General features: G+C 46.0%; 1 protein-coding gene across 3 annotated transcripts in view; it reads right to left on the bottom strand.

The window, feature by feature from the left end:
• USP32 (ubiquitin specific peptidase 32) overlaps positions 1-22887 on the bottom strand; it is a 1392279-nt gene that overhangs the window by 869406 nt on the left and 499986 nt on the right. The window contains exon 1 of one of the 3 annotated variants that reach the window (XM_085649440.1): positions 1133-1248. The exons of the other annotated variants lie outside the window; for them this stretch is intronic. The gene's annotated coding sequence lies outside the window, so the exon portion shown is untranslated. Of the gene's footprint in view, positions 1-1132; positions 1249-22887 lie in introns of those variants that run through there. 3 annotated transcript variants of the gene reach the window in all.

Here is a 22887-nt window from a genome sequence, read left to right as displayed (position 1 = left end):
GGCTCCTTATCACGTTGGCGAGGTATGAGACATTGACTAATTAACATACTAACACTCCTGGAGATCTGGGAAGATGCGATGAAACACGGACTGCAGGATACTGGCAATGGGTGATCTCTTTGACAAGAAGACACTAAGATCCCTAGACACACTGGCAGGGAAAAATGATTTCAATAGGAAATACGCACAGAAGTACATCAATTGACATACAATCTGGCTGTGATGGGTTAAAAAGAGAACCGCCTGGTAGGGTCTTCTTTCATACCCTTCCAGTATAACTGAATATAATGGCAAGTCCCACCCCAGCATGGTGTGATTAGGGACAATAGCCCCACACCAGGAATTCCCTTTCATTACAAGTTGAACCGAGACTGGGGTTTTCCGCTGACTGAGACACAATGATAGAGCTGCATTGGGTTTTCAGCCAAGTTCCTCGCAACGCTAGGCACAAGCTGATCCCGTTCAAACTCCTGCTTTAATCCGATCCCACCCTATTTATTATGTGATTGTCCCAGATGCTCACATACTTTAAGCTCGTTTGTCCTTTTGATGGAGAATTGCCCACCAACAGCTGAGTTTTAGGGCAGAGATCACAAAAAATGCTGATGCCACTTACCTCTGAACATTTTTATTATAGCATTGTGATTTGGAGTCTAACTCTGGATCGGAAAAAAGGGTCCTATTCAAAAGCTTCTGAAATTGGCCGTACAACATTTTCCTTTTTGTTTTTAGATTCACTGTAGGGGCAACTAAAGAAATGACTTGACAGACCATTACTAAGCATTAGACACAGTCGGCAGTGGTTTTTGTGGAGCACATAAACCTCGAGAATGCGTGGCACAGATGAACAGAGTCTTTCAAAAAATAAATGGATTCTATATCACTGGAAGAATAAATAAGAGCACCATATAGTGGAAGGTCCCCTGGACTGGTCACTGCTGTACTATAAGTTATTGCAACTCAGACAAGTTGTGCTGTGGTTGATTTTATTATTAATAAAAACAACTTAAAAAACACGTGTCAATTACAGCCAGCAGCCGAACTATCGCCTCCACATTCATAAAATGGATTAAAGGACTGCATCTTCAGCTATACATGCTAAAATGCTCCTCCAGTGACAAAGGATACTTACGACATCAGATGATTGCAGGTACATTCCTTCTTAGACTACTGCAATATCATTTACATTTGCCGACCACATAAACAGATCTTTAAAGGGCACAGGATTCAGCTACAATTTTCTGGAATCTGTTAAGACAAGATCACAAAACGCCCACTTTGATGGTTTTCCTCTGGATACCAATGGAACGAAGGATTAAACTGAAAACGTTATACAGCATGCATAAGGTCTCCTGATGCTGTGGTAAATAATACTTTGATTACCTTGACCCACTACAGCAAACCAAACACTTCACATTTAAGAACGGAATCTAACAAACACAATTTAAATAGAATGAGTATAAACTAAAGTCAGAAAAATCACAGGAGAGGGTCCTCCACATCCACTCTAATTTAACAAAATAAATAAATGAAATACGGATGCTACTAGCATCCACCTCGCACCACACATTTCCCAATTCAAAATATAAAATCTAGTGATAATCCAACAATCTTACAACCACTTTATAATCAGAACTATCCACTCCTTGGAGCCAAATGGTGCCTAACACCACCATCACTACTGCTTGCCAAGTTGCAGTTCTATTCATTAACTAAGAACGTCTTAAGTCTTCACCAGTACGCAACAAGCTCTGAAACCATCTCTACGTGGAGGTCGATGCTTCAGAAAATATCCTTTAAAGAAACAAAAACACAATGTTGCTGAATCAGCTTTGTTCGTCTAACTCAAAGAAATCAAGGTTTTAAGCCACAGAAGCAGAGCTAAATCGTGCAAGTTCATATATATTCCTGGATATCTAGGTTTTGTTACCCCGGAGGAAACTACACTTCTTTGGTACTTCTGGCAACAGATATGTTCAAGTGTAATCATGCACTGGTGCATAGGGCAACCTACGTATGAGTATGAAAGGCATGGTTTGCCGCGATGCCAACGAAAGGTGGAAGCACTTCAGGCCCTCGTCAGTTGTGAGAAGCAAAGTATGAATGCGACAGTAAAACAATATATGTTTGCATGCCTTACTGAATCATTTAGTACGTGTCCAGCTTGTTCCTTGCGGACTTGCAGCCCAAATGCCCTTAGACGAATACCTCAATGCTTTTCAAATGAAAACTTCAAAATGTCAACATTTCTGATACTTCTTCCATCACATATAAACATATAAGTACATTTTCAAAGGCAACCTACATAAAAGAAATCAGGCTACTGCTGCAGATTATGCCTCTGGAATATTAGTGGCATTCGACAGAGGTGTAATCTGAACATCGACGGATATGAACAAATATGTAGGGACGTTAACATGTGTAGAGATGACCAGAGGGAAAATATACGATACAGACGACCAAACACCTTTGAGATGAACATACTTTAATAGGGACTCCATTATTTCAGAAAAGGTGTAGTTGCACACCAAGTTACAGTAATTGAAAACTCAATAAGAATTGAATCTCTAAGATCCCGGTAAGCCTTGTGGGTGAGCCTCAGAAACAAACAGTTCTTTGTATGAATTTATTTTCAGCAGGATTCGTAGGCGAGAAGAAAAATCAGTAATTTAGAAAGCCACAGAGGAGTACTAGTAGAGTGAAAACAAAAGAGAAGCACACTGGGCATGTTCTGATATGTTTAAAATAGGCAGAGAAATTTCTATGCGTATTAGTTTAAATTCTATGTTACAAAATGAAGGGGTCCACCACTACAACCCCACATAACTTGGACTTACGCAATAAAAAAATACAAAATGGTATATAACGGGGATGAATTGCAAAAAACAATTCCACTCACTAAAACAACTAATTTGCATGAGGTTTGCTCTCCTCTCGTTCCAAATGGCAAGTTTGATTATAAGGCAGTTTTAGGTCCCGGATAAGTACTATACCAATGTTTATTTTCTGTGTTCTCCTATAAGCAAAAGGCCTCTTATCTTTTTCTCTATTGTCCTAAGGAGGGCAAAATTGTCAAGGCCGAAATGTGTCAACTGTTTATAGAGAGGTTTTCAGCAATTTAACTTATTTGCATCAATGGTTTTAGATGACAAAGAGAAAAATATTAAAGACGTTTTCTGGTGGACTATTTCATAGACAACATTTAGTCAAGTAGTGGAAACTGTTGAGGAGAGAGAAGAGAAAAAAATATATTTTTTAATGGTATATATAGATGTATTGTGGTCTATGTTGAGAGAGAGAGTGAGAGAGAGAGAGAAAATGTACTTGTTTTGTAGGGCCCTCTGGATGTAATGAGTGATGACATAATATTTTCATTAATTACAATAATATACTTGATTAGAAATGGTCCTCATGAAAAGTAGGTATCTTATTGAGTGGCAAATACCAAGAGATGATGGGTGGAGAGCTGAAACTTTTCAGACACTCACCCCCAGTCACAGATCTGGGTTGAATCCATCATCGTTCTTTAGATCACTTCGCCACCCCCGTTCAGACCCAGCTATGTGAAAATCAGTCGTGATCCAGTGCCTCATGAGAGCAGTCCAGCCCAAACTGCCAAGCCAGGTCTTGGACTGGAAACAAGCATCCTGGGACCGGTTTCGGGGCAACACCCCTCATCAACCAGGCTAGCTTTAATCCAGTGGCAAAGTGAGAAAGGGCCCACGTCTGGGAATACCCTGCCATCTTATTGAATGGAACTTATTTTTGTAATTGATCCCCATTATATAATTTTCGATTACCTAAAATTCTGCACACAGATGATTAAATTAGATGAATCAAAGAGTTTCCTTCTTTTCACCATAGGCAGTCAGCAACTATCAAAATGAGCAGTGAATCCACATACTCATAGTTCGGCAGTACATTTTTCTTAAAAGTACTCTGTATAAAGATCATTTTGACAAATATATTTTTCAATTCTGCTGGAAAGTTATTCAGAAGAGTACGCTCACGCTGTAGTCAAATACTAAAGCTGCCTCACTTTCGGACAGTGATTGACGAAGCAACCAAGCAGCCAAAAATTCCTCCACGTGGCAAAAACAGTTTAATATACTCTTATTCTTGTAATAACCAAATTAAAATAATCAGTTCTGGTCTGTGGCTTATATTTTCTACAAATGAATGGGGCAGCGTTAAGTACTTATTAACTATTATATTCTAAAAAAAATGCTGATTAAATATGTGACGTTTTATGTACGTCTATATATGGCAATTGTTGTGATTAGAGTAGTAGAAGTGCTGTTAATTAGGGTTCATATACTTATGGTGGCTTTATCCATTTCTGTGCAAGCATGATAACAGGAAATTCATCAAAAAAAGCTCACGTCAACAATTAACATACTAATGCCAAACCAGGAAACCGCATGGCCCAAGAACATGCAATTTGGAGCAAACATAGTAATAAACACAAATTGAGATATTTATTACAATAGTGCAAAGGTGAAATGCTATGTGATTACGACAGTACAGGGAATATAGATAAGAAGCATATTCGATCTTGACTGCTGCGCACTGAGGGCCTATGTTTCTATTTAAATACCTGTATTTAAAACTATTCAACATGAAAAACACTATTATGTAAACTATACATGCACACAGTCCTGTGCCCAACCTCATGCTGTGAACGGCCCAAGGTCATGCCCGGGGTGGGTTTAGCCACTCACGGAAGGTTGGATGCAGAGCTTGGCCCTGGAGAACACCACAGTGCATCGGCTCGAAAGGGATACACTTGAGAAACGCCAAGATTAATTTAAGGTCCCACTGCGGCATCACATACCATATAGGTGGGAAAATGTGAATCAAGCCTTTAATAAACAGCATGATAACAGGTGATTTAAACAAGGACACTTGGTCTGGCAAACACAAAAGGACCGAAAGGGCCAACAAATAACTTTAAATAGTGCCCACTGCATGTTCTGCCCAGACAAGACTAAACATACACTAAAAAGTCCAAGAGTTTGGCTTAAAAAGGGTCTATCTTGCGGACTGCACCCTAGGCCAAATAGGGCCTGGAGTAAATGGACTTTGTGGAAGGGCGCCTGGAAGCAAGGATGATATCCACAACTTTGGGTGGCAGATAAAATGCAGTCAACTGCCACCACCCAATCGTCAGACTGCATAGGTTTCTGAGAAGCACCCTGGCCTGCTGCTGTGAAAGAAGTTCCTCCCGGAGAGGGAGCCTGATCAGACGCCAGATATTCATACCTACAAATTACAGCTACCATGCCCTCCTGGCCCAATCGAGAGCCACTAGGATTAGTTGGGTCCAATTATTTGTGTTCTTTTTCAAAACTCGGGCCGGTGGTTCAAGAGAGGCAATAGTGGGAAAGCATATAGAAGTCCTGTGTTCCTTCCCAGACAGAAAGAATCTCCTATTGAGAGTCTTGCTGAAAACTCCAATGTGCAAATCTTATGACACTGCGTGCGCTTACTCTACTATGGAAAATACTCTGTGCCACCTCCGATAGTAGATTCTATTTGTGATCCGCCAGAAGCCGCCGGCTGAGCTTGCCCACCCTGGCATTCAAGGATCCCGCCAGGTGGCTCACAATCGGGAAGATGTCCTGATGCTGCAGCCAACTCCAACCCTGCCTGTTGCAATATCATAGGGCGTGGTGTTGTCCGTGAGACTCTACACCAGTCTAGTCTTGATGGATTGCAGAAAGGCCTTCAACGTCAGACGAATAGCCTGCAGCTCCAACAGAATGATATAGAACGGTCTTTCTGTGAGAGACCAGAGCCTTCTGATCGCCACCTCCTTCACATGACCTCCCCAACCCAGCAATGACACATCCGCCACCACTGTCAGCTCTAGGTTGGGAAGGGAGAGAGTCTGCTGCCACTGCAGGCAGATTGTGTGAAGTTTTCTCCAAAATCGGAATGGTATTTACCGGGTTCCCTTGGTGCCTAGCTCACTGGAATTTTAGATTCCATTGCAGAGCCCACATATATCACCTGGTGTGGTTGATAAGGAGGATGCAGGAGGTTAAAAGGCCAAGAAGCCTCATAGCTGCTCTCACCAGGATCCAGGATCCAGGACCGAGGTTGAAACAAAACTCTTAGCATGAATGTCCTGAGCTCATTGCAACAGCGGGATGGCCTTGAGTTGTACCGTTTCTAGGACAGCTCCAATAGAAGGAAGCCTCTGTGAAAGAGTCAGGTGTGACTTTGGCTCACTGGTCGAGAACCCCAACAATGTCAGGAGGTGCGTTGTCATCTAGAGGGTGGTCTACAATGGACGGTGGACAAGCCTGCCTTCAACAGCTCATTGTTAAAGTAGGAAAAAAGTGGCATCCCCAATTTTTGAAAATGGGGGTGACCTCTGCCATCACTTTTGTGAGCTCCAAAGTGGTACCTATGGGGCTGAAGGGGGGCATTCCAAAATGAAAATGCCCCTGGTCTACCTTGAACTGCAGGTAACGTCTGTGGGACTGCCGGACAGGAATATGAAAATACGCATCTTGCCGGTCCAAGGACAACTTTCAGTCACTAGAGTCCTGGGTAGACAGAATCTGACCAAGCGTAAGCATTCTGAATTTGTCCTACCATAGGAAGGCATTCAGAGGTTGAAGATGTATGATGGGCCTATGGTCTGTCTCCCTCCTTTTTCAGCATGAGGAAATAACCAGAGTAACAACCTGTCCCTATTTCCAAATCCAAAACCCTTTCTATGGAGAGTAAAGATGGCACTTTTTGCATTAGAATGGATAGCTGCATTTCTGTGAGCTGCTTTGATGTTAGGAGGGGGGGAATTGTTGAGGAGCAGCAAGGGTAGGGCATAGTCATTCTGAATGATTTGTTGGACCCATCTGTAGGATGTGATGGATCGCCACCCTAGAAGAAGTGTTGGGTCCTGCCTCCCACAGGGTGGTTACGCACCACTAATGGCAAGATAAAGTGACTTGGAGGTAGTTGCTGCACAGGAAGAGGATTAGGAGGGCTGGTGCCTTTGGTGACTTACAAATTGCCTGTCAGAATCATGTCTCTGGCCTCGAAAGGACATGGGTGACTACAGCACAGGATGGGCAGACTGATGTTGAGGCAGACTGATGTTGCTTACATGCCAGCCCTCCACAGTAGCGTCAGAATTCCCTAAACTGGTGAAGAAATTGTTGGGCAGGGGTAAAAAAAACACAGAGAATGTGCAGCAGTCATACTTTCTTTTAAACATTTAAAGATATAATCAGCTTTCTCGTCAAACAGGCATGATCCACTGAAAGGCATATCCATAAGAGCGGGCTGTACATCATGCAAAGTGCATCCACACATGGCGGCAGAGCACCACTCGGGTATATCAACTCATGGAGACAGATCACCTCTTAACTCACCATACAACTGCATTGACCAATCGCAATGCTAAGCTTGCAGAAGAAAACCTCTGTTTTCCCAATGCCTCATTCCTCTTAGGCTCCCTATCCAGGGGAGTCGAGGGGAATGAGTTGAGGTTCACCTTGATGCTTGAAGCCTGGACGACTAAACTGTCTGGAGAAACGTTTAGTGAGGGCTTCACTGACTGGAGCAAGGGCTCGGAAGAGTCTTGCCCAGGGTGTAAGATTTACATACGGACTTTTGTCTTTTCAGCTGAGGGAGGTTGTAGGCTCAAGACCTTCCTCCGGTGCTCGTCAAATTACCCCTGCAAATAAAGCACACACTTCCACTGGGGGTTTGTATGGCAAGTTCAGCCCTGTACCAGGGGAAGTATCAAGCCCACTGGCATCTTGTAAGGCCATGTAAAAATATAGTTATCATAATGAGGGGATAAAGTATCCTCATCACCACTATCGTCATCTCTGGATGGTGGCATGCTATGGTCAGAATTGGAGTCAATAAGATAACAAAGCCACCGAGGGTGCATCTGCGCTGGTGGGAAGATAAGATTACAGTCCAACTGTATGGTGACTGCTTGCGCTTTAGTAATTTTGTGATACGTATCAGTCTGAGTCGTGTAGAAGCTGGTTTGGAGTCAGGCATCGGACCCATCGTTAGATGCTTCTCTATTGCCAGCAGCATAGATACCAGTGCTGACAAAAGATGAACAAACGCATGTTATGGAGCTTGGTGGAAGTTTCCAACAGAGCCAGGACAGGGCCAATGACTGGCAAGGGGGTTAGACAGGAATGAGAACGGATCTGCCAGTGGTAACCCAACTGAGGGCCCCTGCGGTTACTGGAACCCAATGTCATGCCAGACAAAACAGGAAATGTGCCAAATCTTGGAGGTTTGGCCTCCTTGCACAACGATCAGTATTTTTATGTGTGTAATCAATGATGACATTTAATAGGTCATGAGTGATGTAATATGTGAGGTCGTAAGCAATGCATGGCAGCTACCAATTTAGAATTAGTTCACAAAATAAAACCTGGTGAATTGCAGGGTTTTTTGGTTTTCAAATGTTATGTGTGGCTTTGTCTTGTAATTATAACATCACTTTAATATTTGTTTTTTAGAGTACGTATGTGTGTTTAAGTGTAGAGAAGTATAGATACACACATACACATATTAATATATAGCATATCCGGTAACTGTGTAATATGGGTTTTGAGGGGTGGTGACATCAAACAGAGTGGTATATAAATGCCACCATAATCCGACATGCCAATATAGAACCATAGCACATGCTAAGTATTATGCTTTTTTTTTTAATCTTACATGAATTCTTAATTGATTTTAGTACCCTTAAGAAAGGTTTGGAACATTTGAGCATTATTCGTTTAGTATTCGTGGTTTGCCAGAGGCTACAGATATTTTAATCAATTATTTGAGAAATGTGTTTTGTTTATAATATACTAATATTTAAAATGTGTATTCATGCAACAATATACTAATCATAAGCTGCCCTTTTCAGCTTTATAGGCCCAAGTGGAAGGTGACAGCCTATGCCAAGGGAGAGGGACTTTAATTGCCATTAATGCCTGCTACGCTGCTAAGCTAAAAGCCTACTAAACATTCTGCCCCATGAGGGTGGAATGTCCGAACTAAAAACAAAAGCTCCCAGGAGACAGAGAGGGTTTAACCACCCCCTCCCACTAACATGACTCCAAAGTCTTTGTTTCAACAATTACAAATTCATATAAGGCCCATGGTTGTTAACTGTCGGGCATACACAGCAACAACTGTGAAAAGAAGCTGAAGTCAGCCCATGGTTCTCACTCGACTGGGCCAAACTGCTTTTGCATGTTAAGCAGAGCCAGTGAGACCCAGGAGCTGAGCAGAATTCCCCCCTACTTTGATGCTCCAGTGACAGTTGAGCTACGGAAGACAGGAGAGTAGGACTGAGACTCTTGTGAGTTCTGGTCCACAGCTACCTCTTTTTTCACCTGTCTAACATACCCTGAAGAGGCACGGGAAAGAGACAGTTAGAGGCTATGGATTAGGGGATTGTAATTTTGAAAGTAGTGGGTTTATACCAGCGACTGTAGTCTGCTGCTAATCAACTATCTTCAATGGAGCGCTCACCATTGGAATGTTCTAATGTGTATTGTTATTATTGAAAAATTAAATGAAAAGCAGCAATGTAAGGAAATAAAATATACATTCTAAAATGTGTTTTTCTTAAGTAGTCTATAGACACTTTGAACTAGGTTTAACAAGACATATGAAGAAAGAAAATAAAGTGCAATGTGGGACAGTGTATGTAACTTTTGCTGATAGGGTTCTTTCTGCCTTTACAATGTTTATTTTCACACCCTAAGGAGGATTCATTGGTAGATGTATACATAAGGTATGGGGCCTGCAAAGTTGAGTTTGTCAGGTGTGCTGATTAATGCTCCGAGTGCAGCACGGTCATTATAAAAGTGTTTTTTAGCAGCAGAAAAAGACAGATAAAATGCAGTGCTAACCATTCATTTAACTGTATTTGTTTAGTGAAGTTAAATATACTGCAAATGAATTCAGCCCTGCAAATTATTTGATTCAGGGCCATTATATACTGCACAATTAAATCCTACTCAAAGAAAAATTGCTGGCACACCAAACGTTTTCAGATAACCACTGTGTTTATTTCACACGGCACAGGCTCCATAGCAATGCGTTTCGGCAGCTTGTCTTGCTCATGACACTATCACATGATTGAGCTTCACTTCTTTAAAAATTCGTGAAAAAAGACTATTCTGCTACATGGCACATGGGTTTGTCAAATTGTTTAGTTTATTCTTTGGAAATAATTATTAGTTTAACAAATTCTTGTTAGAAATAGTGCCACACAGGATACTGCATAGAATCCTCGAGTTGACGGCAGCTTTTGACACTGTCAATCATGATCTACTGATACATCAGTTGGCAGGCTTGGGTGTAGACGAGGTAGCTTTGGTTCTCGTTCGATCCTTTCTGGCAGATCGAACCCAGACAGGAGCCATGGGTGGCTTCACCTCGAAATCTTTTTCCTTGCTGTGTGGAATACCCCAGGGCTCATTGAGGAGTCCAACTCTTTTTAATATCTATGTAACAACACTGGCTGCCTTGGTGAAATAATTTGGCTTTTCTATTGTGTCATATGCAGACTACACCCAGATTGTCGTGTCCCTTTCCAGAAATGGTCCGGACATGAGTGAGTCATTCCAGGTGTGCATGCGAGAGGTTGGTGCCTGGATGAATGTTAACTGCCTTAAGTTGAACTCTGCAAAAACAGAGGTTTTTCTCCTTGGTAATAACACTTCCTTTTGGAATTCTTCCTGGGGGCCGGAGTAATTGGGTGCTCATTCAGGTCCTGCGAAAAGGTTGAAAGATCTGGGTATCCAGGTAGACGTCAAACTTACATACAAAGAACAAGTTAATAAGGTAATTTCTACATCCTTCCTCATGCGGTGCATGATTAGGAAAATAACACTATTTCTTCCACCTAATTTACTGAATACAGTGGTCTTCTGCCTTGAAATCTCCAGGAAAAAAATGGCAGATTCAACAAAACAGCAGCAAATTTGCTGATGAAAATTCAGAGGTTCCAGTCGGCCTCACAGGTTTTGGTAAGATTGCATTGGCTCCCTGTTCATCAAAGGATTCTCTTCAAAGCGCTTCTCATAACTTATAAAGCACTTCAGGGACAAGGTCCAACCTTCTTAAGAGAAAAACTTTGAAGGTATGTGCCCAACAGGACCCTTGGGTCTAGCTCAGCGATCAATTTGATGGTGCCTCCCTACAAGGTCTCTTTTTGGGGAGGTAGGAGCTGTCTGTAGAACACAAAACTGGAACAGGATTCCTCTAGCAATTAATTCTGCCCACATTCTCTGGAGTTTCCACAAGCTTTTAAAAAACGGGCTTTTCACTAAAATGTAACTCTATTCTCTATGTTCCTCCACCTTTTAGCACCGAGACACCTCCGGGTATTTGTTCGCGCTGTACAAAACTCCAATCAAATAAATGAGCAGCATCCAAGCGGCCCAGTAGTAGTATCTGAGGAATTGTAGGATGCTCTTAAATTAACAGAATGAAAGGGGATCTAGAAAAATTTGAAAATGGAAAATTAAAGGACTTGCCAACAGCCTACTCACTAAAGCATACTCATTTTCACATGGATATGTACGTGATCAGGCAAAAAGCGGCTGCTCACAGAACAGCAAACTCAACAGCAAACTGGATATGACCACACAAGTTGACAGTTTATAGTCTGGTGTGGTGCCGCGGCCAGGGCGACTGACTCCGGAATCTGGGGATCACGGTTCGATCCCCGGCGCCGGCGACAGATTAGCCCAGCACCATGTGACTCTGGGCAATAGCTTGCTTAATCTTCCCAACGGCCCCCAGCGCCTAGAGACCCTTACGGGTGATTGTTCGCGCTTTACAAATGTGGATTATATTATATTATATTTACATAACAGCACAAATCAATCTCATCACTGCATCCTGCTTCCACACCATAAAGACGCAGAGAAAGATCTTCGTAAGGGTCCCAAGCAACAGAAAAGAAACCTTCACTCATGCCTAGCCACCAGAACGTTGGAGTGCAGGAACACCGTCTGTGCCAGAATTCGCAAGCAACTCACTAAAAGACAACTAACTATTCAGAATTTGGCAACCAGACTTTTCCTAAACTTCCCACTCAGACCTCATATCACACCACAACTCAGGAAGCTCCACTGGCTCCACTGGCTCCACGAGCTCATTTTAAACTCCTTACATACAAATTCAAGGCACGACAACTCAGCTCCCACGTACTTGAACAGCTGCATCTTATATAACGAACCACCCAGACACCTCCACTTTGCAGGACTCCTACTCGAACACATACCACGCAGACACAGAACGAGATTAGGAGGATAGTTTTTTTCTAAAATTGCTCCTAAAGAGTGGAACAACTTTCCATACCACATTAGAGCCTCCTCCTCTCTTCTTGAATTCCGCAAGATGCTGAGGACCTGGATGTTCAATTAATCAACCTACCCTAAGCAGGACTGGGTACACAAACGTGCTGAGTGTCAAGATACCCTCATCGGTGATGGTTTGGTTTGCTTTAGAAATATACTTAACAATAGAGCAAAGGGCAGAAAAAGGGTCAAACCATTGGCCCATGCAGTATGTTGTAATGGGAAGAAGAAGAATGAGGCTCACAAGATCCTCTATAAATGTACATGTATGTGGCGTTTTAAAAAAAAATGAAAATTATTACAAAGATCTGGTAGACAACTGCCAGGGCCCTCCAAAGAGTACATGGCAAGCATTATCACAGTGCAAATCGTCTCACACGAGGACTGCCGAAGCAGGTAACCAAAACCAAAATCCCTGCTTATTATAGTAATCTGAGATTTTATGTAGCAAACTGCCTGGCTAGAGGCATTAACATAGTGTAGTATAAATCCCCTCTAAAATGTCTGTTGGCTTTAACATAGACCGACAAGGAGACAGGCTGTGAGTAAGCCCCCCCACCCAGACTCCACATCTGCCTGAACTGAGGAGGAAGGGTTTTTATTTTCTTTGCAGTAATTTCCATTGGTGGGAATATTGCTTTTCTATTCATGATTTACAATATTCTTCTAAAATATCCTGTTTCCTGCAGTGGTGTCTGAAGTATGGTGACCTATTCCATGACACAGGAGGCCCTCAGGTCCAGTTTTTCTGTAATTTTTCCACCGTTTTCAATCTTGAGTGACTTATGCGCAAGTTGTTGGCCTTAGCAACTTTTACTCAATGAGGGTTGATAAAAAAACTCACAGCCACGAGAATTAATTACACTCCCCAATAAGTCAAACTTTTTAATAGGCCATACAATGCAGCCAACTCCTACTCCCTCTGTGACTTTTCTTTTGCTCTGGTAGTCAGAAACACATCTCCAGAAGTAGGTATATCACTTGCTAGTGGGCTTAAAGGGTGGCCTATTGATGTACGCTCATTATCAAAACAAATCTGAAATCTCAGATTTCATTTCAACCTGTGATCCAGACTTTTTTTTTTAAACACATTTTATTGATATTATAAACACACAATACTGTAAAGTACCATATACCACACATCATCATAGCCGGAAACTAAATATAGCATAAACAAGTCATTTTCTAATTAGAAGCCCCAACCTAGCCTCCAAGAAGCTACTAACAAGCAGCCGGACAGAAGTTATGCCGATAAGCCATAGTTGTCCCTCCACTTCTGCCACATTTTAAGGGATTTCCTAGGACATCACCTTGCCACACAGATCGTTTCTTCCACATTTTGCTACACCAGTGCATACCCTCTCTCCATGCCTCGATGTAAGGTGCCAACGATGCAGTCCAGTGACAGGCAATGTCTCCTTTGGCTACCATGGTACCCAGATCCACCAGTGTTCTGTGCCCTCTGGCCCCACATAGACTTCGCATGAAAACTTGCTTATCAGACTCCTCCATGCTGGATATAGATTTTGCCAATCCTATTGGTTTGTCTATTGTTCACTAAGATCGACCACTAAGTACTGGAGGTGGCAGGGTGATACTTTTTCTTTTTAAATTCACATGCAACTTGTTGAATAACACAACCGTATCAGGAGCACAAATTCTGATCTTTTCACTAAAAATGTTATCAGTGCTCTCATTTTCAGGGGTACTTATCTATCAGACTCTGTTGCAGGCCGGTCCACTCATGACAGCCTTAACAGAGGCTCTTAATCTGTACATTCTAAAATATTCTAAATTTACTTTATTAGGTGAGTTTAATTTACTTATAGACAATCCAAATGATGCTCGCAATACCTCTCTGGTCGAAAAGACGTTAGTGATTCACTTGAAGCAATTAGTTTCTACCTCGACCCACAAAGACGGTCACACGATAGGCTTAATTTTTTCAAACTTAATGGACGTTTCTTCAGACCCTTTGGTCTGGTAATCAATCAATCAGGAAATTGTAAGCGCACTACTCACCCGTGAGGGTCTCAAGGCCCGGGGGGGGGGGAGGGCGACCGCAGTTCCTTTCAGTCGAAGAGCCTTGAGGGCGTTCAAGGAGGGGGCGTGTCTGATGTTGATCGGGAGCTCGTTCCAGGTCTTGACTGAGGAGTAGGAGAAGGCTCTTCCCCCTGTTCTGGCTCTGCGTATGTGTGGGGTTTGGCGAGGGCGAGGTTGGCGGATCAGAGGTTTTTCTTGGGTGCGTGGAAGGTGATTCTCTCTTTAAGGTATTGGGGTCCGGAGTTGTGGAGGCATTTGTAGGCGTGGGTGAGTATCTTGACGGTGATTCTCTTCTCGGCGGGGAGTCAGTGGAGCTTCCGTAGGTGTTGGCTGATGTGTTTGTGTCGGTGGATGCCGAGGACGAGTCTGGCGGCGGTGCTCTGTATTGTCTGGAGCTTGCAGACTAGAGACTTGTTTATGCCGGCATAGAGGGCGTTTCCGTAGGCGAGTCTGCTGGTTATGAGAGCGTGTGTGCCTGTCTTCCTTGAATCAGGGGGCGGGGGGAACGAATCCATTTAAAGGTGATGAGGAGGATGTTGAAGCAGCTAGAGGCAACGGCATTGATCTGTCGGTTCATGAGAGGGAGGAGTCATGTGCGATGCCGAGGTTTCTGGCGTGGTCCAAGTGGGTGGGGGGCTAGGGGCGAGAGCGGTGGGCTACCAGGTGTTGTTCCAAGCTGACTGGGTGGTTCCGAGGAAGAGGACTTCATCTTCTCTGAGTTGCTCATCCAGGATGCGACGTCCTGCATTCCATCCTGGAAAATGAGTCTTGTGATGGTGGGGTCCTTGGTGAGGGACAGGATGAGCTGGGTGTGGTCGGCGTAGGACACTATGCTGAGGCTGTGCTGTCTGACGGAAGTGAGGGGGGCCATGTAGAGGAAGGGTGGCAGTCTAATCCTTTGGCTTCTGCCGGAGAGGAACGAGCGGATCCAGTCGAGAGCAGTCCCTTGTATGCCGGCGGCATGGAGTCTGGCGGTGAGAGATGGTGTTGAATGCTGCTGACCAGTCGAGTAGAATCAGGGCTGTGGTGTGGCCTTGGTCGGGGAGGGTGCAGATGTCGTCTGTGGCGGCGAGTAGGGCAGTCTCGGTGCTGTGGTTGCTGCGGAACCCGGATTGAGATGGGTCGAGGATGGAGTTGCCTTTGATGAACCTTGTTAGTTGTGCGTTGACTGTCTTCTCAGCGACTTTTGCCGCGAAGGGGAGTAGCGAGATGGGCCGGTAGTTCTTGAGGTCCGTGGGGTCTGCTGAGTCATCGGGGAAAGTGCTGGTCTTGAAGGTGGTGCTGATGGTGCGTCGTAGTTCTGGCACAATGGCAGCAGAGGCTCTGAGGTAGATGTGTGGTGGGCAGGGGTCTGTTGGGGTCCGAGTGGATGCCTTTCATGGTCGAGGCAGTCTTCGATCGAAACCGGGTTCCAGGGGGAGATGGTGGACTGGTTGGTGTTGCAGGTGGAAGTAGGATCCGAGCTTGTCCCAGAGATCCTGGGAAGGGGTGATGTCCGTGGCTTCGCTGGGGGGCTTAGTGAATTCCTGGATGAAGCTGAAGAGTTCCTTGGAGTTGCTGGAGTTGGCGAGGATTCTGTTATGGATGAAGGTTCTTTGGTGGTTCTGATGTGTTGGTGGTACTCAGTCATGGTGGTCTTGTAGGTGGTGTGGTTTTCAGGTGTCTTGCTGTTTCTCCAGATCTTCTCGAGGAGTCTGCAGGTGCGTCTGGCTTCTTGGAGGTCGGTGGTGAACCAGGTGGCTGTTTCTCACAGTTGCGTAGCGGGGCGAGCAGGTTTGCAGTTGGAGATCCACGTGTGAAATTCAGTGGCTGTGAGGTTGGCGTTGGTTGTGGCGGTGGGGGTGGAGTGGAGATGCTCCTCGGTGAATTTCTGCTCCAGTTCCTTTGAGGCGGGAGTGGAGCAGGTTTGGGTTTGTCGACGAGGAAGTGTACGCAGTGGTGGCCGGTCCATGTGGTTTGCATGGCGTGGCTGAAGTGGAAGCTATTTTCGCCTGCGAAGATGGGGTCGAGAGTGTGTCCTGCCTTGTGGGTCAGCATGGTGACAAGCTGTTTCAGTCCTATATCGGCGAGGTTGCCCAGGAGGGTGGTAGAGTTGGGGTCGCTGGGGTTGTCGAGGTGGAAGTTCAGATCTCTGATGAGTATGAAGTCCATAGAGGCGATGGCTTGGGTGGCGTTGAAGTCAGTGATAGTGTCGGTTCGGGCAGGGGGTCTGTAGGCGAGGGTGCCACCGAGTGTGGAGTTGGTCTGGACCTGGAAGTGTAGGTGTACGGCCACGGGGAAGGTGTCGCTCGAGGTGGAAAGGTGGAGGGAGTTTTTGTGTGCGATGGCAAGTCCTCCTCCCGGGTGGTTGGGGCGGTCCTTTCTCTGGATCTTGTATCCGTCCAGGATGGCAATGTCCGGGGTGGAGGAGGCGTTGGTCCAGGATTCTGTAAAGAAGGCGTGCCTGTGCATGGAGCGCACGCTGAGGAGTATGCACCTTAGGGCGCTAGCGGTGTTGGCGGCAGGGGCGGTGGTGAAGCTTTTGCGGCAGTGGCGGCAGGAGAACTGGCCTTGTGTCGTGTTCGCCGTGGACTGCTGGCAGTTGTTGTTTCTTCCGGGGTTGAGTGCAAGGAGGGCGTCTGAGTCGTAGCGGTGGGTGATTGGAGATCCAGGGTCCATGGTGCTGGTCGGGTCACGGACGGGCGCAGACGGGCTTGCCTTTGGCGAGCCAGTGTCTGCCCTGCCATTAAATAGGGGAGTGAGGAGGGAAAGCGCAGCTGGGAGGCGGATAGCGGCAAGGGGCCGCAGGGCTCAGAAGTGGATGGCAACAATAGAGAACTAAGCCAAAAATGATCAAAACAAGGCAATGCAGTCAAAATGAAATGAGCAAGCAGTTCAAAAGAAGAGGCAATCAGTCAAAACAAGACGTAGAAGCCCCCTCCGGGTGAGGCCACGAGGCCTGTTATCGCTAAGATTATGAACTACGCCGACAGGGATGCTATTTTGCGATTCGCCAGGACACATAAAGACAGCTTCGTATATGAATCCAGCTCTATCTTGGTCTTCCCGGACTACACGCGCTTAGTCCAGCAACAACGCCAATCCTTTATGGCCGCAAAGCGCAGACTTAGAGAACTGAATGTACAATATATGCTGCTGCATCCGGCTCGCATGCGCGTAATCTATAATTTTAAGTCCTATTTCTTTGATACCCCAGAGGTGGTCTTTGCATGGTCTGATGAGCGCCCACGGCTCCGAGCGGGCTCCCCATCAGCCTTGGATTCGGACTCCTCTCGCAGTTCCAGATCTCAGCGGCCACGACGCAATAAGTCCCAGAAGCGGCGAGGCCCGGGGTAGGATAGAGTTTCGCCGAGCCCTGAGCGACCGCCTTGATGGCTTCAGACTGCTCCACTTCCCAAATGGTGTTTCATAAGACAATGTGTTTCTTGAATTTTGCTTTAGAGAGGTTATCCTCTGAGTGGGCGTGGGACTCGCTTTGTGGGCTGCTAGGCCATGATTGTTTTGCACTTCCCGTTTTCTTAGGCGGATTGGGTGGGATGGGAACCATTGGTGTGGTATCGGAGGGTCCCCAGTTGGGGGTCCTCTGTTCTCTACACGGCGACAGATGCTCCTTGTTTCTGGTAGTGTCGGGTGGGGGGGGGGGGGGGGGTCCGTTTTTCGGAAAAGTTGGTTTATTTTGTTTATGTTTGGTTAATACATGCAGACAGTGTGTTATGTTACATATTGCCTCCTATACAGATCCCCTTGCTTTATAAAACTTCTTCCTAGAACCCAATGATGTCTGGTGAGGCACATCCCCTGGGAGACTTAACAGTGGTCTCCTGGAATGTTCGGGGATTACTAAATAAGGTGAAACGGGGGGGGCTGTCTTGCAAAAGGCAAAGAGGTATGGGGCAGACAGCCTACTCTTGCAGGAAACCCATTTGCTGGGCACGAAAGCCCCGTGCCTTGCTCGTTTTGGCTTCTATTACTTCTACCATGCGGGGTTCACGAGGGGCTCCAGGGGGGTGGCTGTCCTTATACACCGCAGAGTCTAGTTCCAATATATAGCACATAGGGCAGACCCCGGGGGCCGGTTTCTTTTCGTCACTGGCAAGGTGCAAGGCGAGCAGATCACCATTGGGAGTGTTTATGCCCCTCCACCTCTGGGCGCTACTTTTACTGAAAATGAATTGGGGGTCTGGGGATCTCTTCCAACTGGCTTGACCCTGATGGGGGGCGATTGGATACACAGCGCACCTTGGATACCCCTATACCTCAGGGTCAGGGTCCGACCAAACTGTATACCTTGGCGTCGACATTAGACTGGGCAGACATATGGCGCGAATTCCACCCTACTGAACAGGACTACACATAACTGTCTGCGGTCCATGGGTCACAGTCCCGACTTTATCACTTTTTTGTTCCTCTGGTATTTCTCCATAGATTTTCCCAGGTGCAACACCAGCCACGCGGTCTGCCGACCACTCCCCGGTCACGTTGCGCTTTCACACGTGCTCACGCAGGCCCCCATTCCGCTGGTGCATGTCCCCGTGGCACCTCCGTAGTCCGGCCTATCAAGACATGCTCAACGCAGCGGTTACATAACTTGCTGGGAATGGCCCATCCGCCCCCTCGAACACTACCCTCTGGGAGGTTCTCAAACCGACCGTCAGGGGCTCCGACATTAGCTATCGCACACAGGAGAAACGGAAGCGCAGCAAACAACTTGATACCCTAGAAGAGCGCCAGACGACCCTGTCTGCCCAACTCAGTGCCAATCCCTGCTCCGTCCTTCGCCGGAATTTGTTTCTAGTGCAACAGGAGCTGCGTAAACACCTCCTGGGTGAAGCTAAAGCGATCTGGGGGGCCTCTCGGATATATCAGTGGGGGGACAAGTCAAGTAAAATGCTCCATAGACTGTGCCAAGCAGACGGCGCCCCGGCCGTCACGCCTTCGATCCAGGGTTCAGACGGGTACCTGTACACGTCGCCGGCGGAGGTAGCGGACTAATTTGCGAGACACTTTACATCTCTGTATGCCCGCAAGGAGCAGATCTCTGCTGAACTTATAGCGGAGTTCCTCAGGGACATTCCGCCTCGCTGGCTCCCTGATTCAGTGCGGGAGAACCTAGAGGCACCAATTACATTAGAGGAGCTGTCTGGTGCCCTCGGTGCGATCCAGCCGGGTCGCGCCCCGGGTCCCAACAGGAGGTTCTGCCTGGGGACTGACGATACGCAGAAATAGTGCTATTTCCTAAACCTGGCAGACCCCCCCTCCCCCCGAGGACCAGTCTTCCTACCACCCCATCTCTCTTATTCATTTTGAACCCAAATTATTGGGGAAGGCCTTGGCCGACCGCCTTCGGGGGTGCGTCACTGATCTGATCCACCCCGACCAGTCAGGCTTTATGCCGCAGAGGGCTCCGAGACACAACATCAGGTGCGTTCACAATGCCATTGCTGCAGCCCCTACCTTAGGCCGCCCTGCTGCCCTGTTATTGGCCGATATTGATAAGGCATTCGACTCCTTAAGCTGGGTCTATCTTTTTCAACTACTTGAAGCAGTCAACTTTGGGCCCCGTTTTCTGACCTACATACGCCTGTTGTATACGAATTTGATGGTGTCAGTTCGTATTTCCGGACACCGCTCCCGCCCTTTTCCGATTCAGAGAGGTACCCGCCAGGCCTGCCAGCTTTCTCCATTGTTGTTCGCTCTGACAGTCGAGCCCCTACCGGCCTGGGTAAGAAGTGACCCGGTGCTCAGGGGGTTCGTTTGGTCCCGCTCGCGGTCAGATCGTGTAGCGCTATACGCTGACGATGCCCTATTTTTTATGACTGACCCGTGGTACTCTGGACCCCGAATCCTGGAGATCCTTAGGGTGTTTGGTAGCACCACCGGTCTCCACACTAACCCTGCTAAATCCATTCTCTTCCCGGTATGTGGACATCAGGGCCGTGAATCGTGGGCTGCGCAGCTGTCCCGGGCCACAGATGGGTTCAAATATCTGGGGATTTACATCTCTCCATGCCCCAAAATCTCTTTGGCACATAATATTTCCCCATTATTGGTTAGCCTCAAAAACGAGACGGCGGTATGGTCTGCTCTCCTGTTGTCCCTCTATGGGCGATTGGCCATTTTTAAGATGGTGTCCCTGCCTCTGATCTTATATCGCCTCCAAAATTTCCCATACCCTATCGCTCGCGCCTGGTTTGCACAGGTGAATACAATTCAAAATAACTTCCTATGGGGAGGTGGGGCTGTTCGGGTGGCGCTCCGCACCTGTTCACAGTCCACGTATTGTGGAGGGATCGCAGCAGCTGATATCTATTCCTATTATGTTGCATCTCACATCCTTGTAATCAATGAACTATGGTACAATTCTCCCACAGACCCGGCGTATGCTATTGAACATGCCTCTATGGAGCAGGTCCCCCTACTCCATCTATTATACAGTTATACAAGGCTAGATCATTTACCGCCGACTGGCAGACAAGCCATACAGCTGTGGTGGGCTAAGACCAGGCAGATGGGATGGAAGGGGAGACTAACTTGACAAACCCCCCTGTGGCAGGGTACAAGCCTCAGGACTGCTACTGCACTGAGGGGATTTCGAGGATGAGACCTGGTGGGGATCTCGACCCTAGGAGTTGTCATGAGGGGCACCACACTAAAATCATTTCAACAATTACAAACTGATTTCAGCCTCCACAAGTCATAATTTTACAAATATCTACAGCTCCAACATGCGCTCTCCCCTCAGATCCGCAATTTGGAAACCCTCCCTGAGTTTCAGCCTTTGGAGGGCCGCCTGTTAATGGGAGACGTCGGATTACATAAAATTAGGCAAATTTATCAAACAGTGACGACACACACCCTCACTACTTTGGACAAGACCCGACTGGCCTGGCAGGCAGATATCCCTGAATTAACAGATGACGACTGGGCCGAAGCGATAGCCAGCCATAGGGGCGCAGCTGTCTCCACACACTACAGACTCAACCAGTTCAAATATTTGCATCGAGTTTATTATACCAGGGTACGTCTGTGGCGGATAGGGGTCATTCAGTCCCCAGTATGCTTGCGGTGCATCTGTGAGGAGGGGTCCTTTTTCCATACCATGTGGACTTGCATGGCCCTACAGCCCTTTTGGAACAGGGTTCGATCATGTCTCAATGAGGTGTTGGGGTGGGTGCTTCCATTGGACCCACGGCTGTTCCTATTACATTCCACAGGCGACATTGGGGGAATCGTTACAAACAACATCTTCTGTTCGTTGCCCTTACTATTGCCAAGAGAGACATAGCGCAGTGTTGGAGGGCATCCTCTCACTTCGACTATAGGCAAATGGAAGGCTGCACTAGATAAGTGTATGGGAGCTGAGCTCGCTGTCTTTGCAGCTCGGGGCTGCCCCCGGAAACACCGCAAGATTTGGACACGATGGGTGACTTATCGGGGAATTGACTTGCGCCCTCTGCCTGAGGAAGACCCATAAAAGTTACCCTTTGCTCACCGCCCTGCATTACCCCGAACTATGTTGTTTGATTGTATCACCGTCTTATTGGAATGAATATTGGGTATCTGTTGCATCATATACTATATTTCGGGATCTGACCACTGTTTGCATATTGTTTATAGTGTTTTTATTTTTGGTTTACCTGCATGTTTGGCAGAGGCTGTTTATTTTGGTGGAAATTGTTATTACTGCATATGCTGTTCAAATGATCATGTATGCCACTGTGGGGCTTCTGCCCAATATATTGCAAAATGACCAAATAAAGTTTCTTGTTAAAAAAAAAAAAACAAGAGGCAAGGCAGGCAGGTAAAAGCATTATGCAGTTCCTTTCACTTCTGATTCTAAAACTCTAGGTCCCTATAAATCTAATCAGTACAAACCAGCCAGAGCCTAGTCTAAAATTGCTGTATGAAACCTTATGACAGCTTTAGCCTCATCGCCCCCTACATTTTCAGGTGATCTTGCTGAAGATGTTCCAGCCTTTAACACAGATCTCATCAGCCGTCAATTCCATCTCTCCACTTAAATCAAGTATATCCCTCCACACCAAGCCTATGTCCCTTGGTACACAGATACACTTAAGGAAGAAAAACAACACAGCAGAAGTCTAGAATGCAAATCGAGAGCAAATATCAATCGCGGTTTAAAACCTTATAAAAATAAGCAAATAATAAATAATGCAAACTTACCAAAGCTGCCCAAGCATCTTACTATGTAGGGAATCTAGCTGCTTCTAGTCATTCATCTAAAGAAATATTCCCATTATAAATTCTGGACTTTATCCACTGATCTATAATCAAGTCATCCACCTGTCACAAGAGTTATGTGATAACTTGTCTTTGTTCTTACATTATAAAAGCTCCACCATCCAAGACAACTTTTCTACACCATACCTGCTAGATATTTCTTCTATTCTACACTCTGCACACCAATCTCTTATCCTCATAAGTTTAACAAATTTGGTCCAATAATGATGGAATATTCAATTTGTCT

The sequence above is a fragment of the Triturus cristatus genome, chromosome 3_2 (genome assembly GCF_964204655.1).
Source record: "Triturus cristatus chromosome 3_2, aTriCri1.1, whole genome shotgun sequence".
NCBI lineage: Eukaryota > Metazoa > Chordata > Amphibia > Caudata > Salamandridae > Triturus > Triturus cristatus.
This window is presented reverse-complemented; position numbering and strand designations above follow the sequence as displayed.